The 1,932-nt window shown below is 48.4% G+C and overlaps 1 pseudogene across 1 annotated transcript; it reads left to right on the top strand.

Annotated features, from left to right (window-relative positions):
• Window positions 1-1,333: 1,333 nt before the first annotated feature.
• On the top strand, window positions 1,334-1,565 carry LOC308243627 (cytochrome c oxidase subunit 7B2, mitochondrial-like; annotated as a pseudogene). The gene has a single exon. The product of its transcript is annotated as a cytochrome c oxidase subunit 7B2, mitochondrial-like (transcript).
• The last annotated feature ends 367 nt before the right edge of the window (window positions 1,566-1,932 follow it).

Below are 1,932 nucleotides of genomic sequence, written 5' to 3'. Positions count from 1 at the left end.
AGAAGTCTTTCTGCGTGATTCCAAGTCTTAGGGATGGATTGGCTTTTTCCAATTTATTGGCTTCTGCCTGCCACTCATTGTGGCATTTCCCACGCCCAGCTTCATTTTGTATGCTGATATCAATAATAAATAGAAATTGTAACCTTACGTTTGTGAGCACGTAAAGGACAAAACCACAGAGGGTTCTGGCTGATAAGCACAGTTTTAAGGCACAAAAGTGGGAATTGGTAAAGGTACATGTTTTCTGGAAAATCATTCCCACCTTGCCTTCTCATTTTTTCCTACTTTCTTCCTGCTGCTTCTTCTCTCTCTCTTAAAAAATTTTTTTTATCTCTATCTTCTTTGCTCCTCCCCATAAAACCTAAATTACTAATTTCCTGAGAGGTCTCCTCTCCCTTCCCCTCCCCTCTTCCCTTCCCTTCCCTTCCCTCTTCCCTTCCCTCCTCCCCTTCCCTTCCCTTCCCTTCCCTTCCCTTCCCTTCCCTTCCCTTCCCTGCCCTGCCCTGCCCTGCCCTTCCCTTCCCTTCCCTTCCCTTCCCTTCCCTTCCCTTCCCTTCCATTCCATTCCCTTTCCTCCCCTCCCCTCCCCTCTCTTCCCTCCCCTCTTCCTTTCCCTTTTCCCTCTTCCCTTCCTTTCCCTTCCCTGCCCTGCCCTTCTCTTCTCTTCCCTTCCCTTCCCTTCCCTCCCCTCCCCCCTCCCCTCTCTTCCCTCCCCTCTTCCTTTCCCTTTTCCCTCTTCCCTTCCTTTCCCTTCCCTGCCCTGCCCTTCTCTTCCCTTCCCTTCCCTTCCCTTCCCTGCCCTGCCCTGCCCTGCCCTCCCCTCCCCCCTCCCCTCTCTTCCCTCCCCTCTTCCTTTCCCTTTTCCCTCTTCCCTTCCTTTCCCTTCCCTGCCCTTCTCTTCCCTTCCCTTCCCTTCCCTTCCCTTCCCTTCCCTTCCCTTCCCTTCCCTTCCCTTCCCTTCCCTTCCCTTCCCTTCCCTTCCCTCCCCTCCCCCCTCCCCTCTCTTCCCTCCCCTCTTCCTTTCCCTTTTCCCTCTTCCCTTCCTTTCCCTTCCCTTCCTTCCCCTTCCCTTCTCTTCCCTTCCCTTCCCTTCCCTTCCCTTCCCTTCCCTTCCCTTCCCTTCCCTTCCCTTCCCTGCCCTGCCCTGCCCTGCCCTGCCCTGCCCTGCCCTGCCCTTCCCTGCCCTTCTCTTCTCTTCCTCTCTCCTTCTCTCTCTTTCATGTGAGGACACAGTGAGAAGGCAGTAGTCTGCATGCCAGGAATAGGGCTCTCGCCAGGAATGGAAAGGAAATAGACGAGCAACTGCAATCAATTGCAATTTTATAACACCTTCATGATGTTTCCCTTGGCTAGAAATATATTAAGAAGCCTCAAGATTCAAAGCATTCAGCAAATTAGGACAAGACAGAGCTAGAGAAAACACTCCCAGATTTTCATGACAAATATGGTAATGCTGTCCAAGCCAGGGGAACCACTTTCTGTGTTGTCCCATGGATATTTACAACCACACAGATCGCAATAGATGGAGCCTGTCTCCTGTTGGCAGAGGCACCATAAAAGAGTAGAATGATGAGTAACCATCACAGTTGCTGTAATACAGAATTATTTCCAAATCAACTGGTCATTTAAGCACTCTGCTGCTCATTTAAATATAGCATAATTAAAAATTAAAATACATTTGAAATCTTTAAAAAGTTATTGAAAGTAGTCATTATAATGCCTGTATGCAAGGCTGTAAAGTGGGTGTAGATGAAAGGGGATTACGTATAGCTAATATTTGAAAGTAGAATTAAGAAAAAAAAAACAAATGTGCTGGGTTTAATCAGAGTTGATAGATTGATGGGTTTTCATTCAGTCAGTCATTACTTATTAAGCATCTCAACATGCCAGGCTGGCTGAAGAAAGGGGTTCGACATACCATTCTTGCTCTTC

This window comes from Plecotus auritus (assembly GCF_963455305.1).
Source record: "Plecotus auritus genome assembly, chromosome: 3".
NCBI lineage: Eukaryota > Metazoa > Chordata > Mammalia > Chiroptera > Vespertilionidae > Plecotus > Plecotus auritus.
The sequence above is the reverse complement of the archived record's forward strand: the minus strand, read 5'-3'. Positions and strand labels throughout refer to the sequence as shown.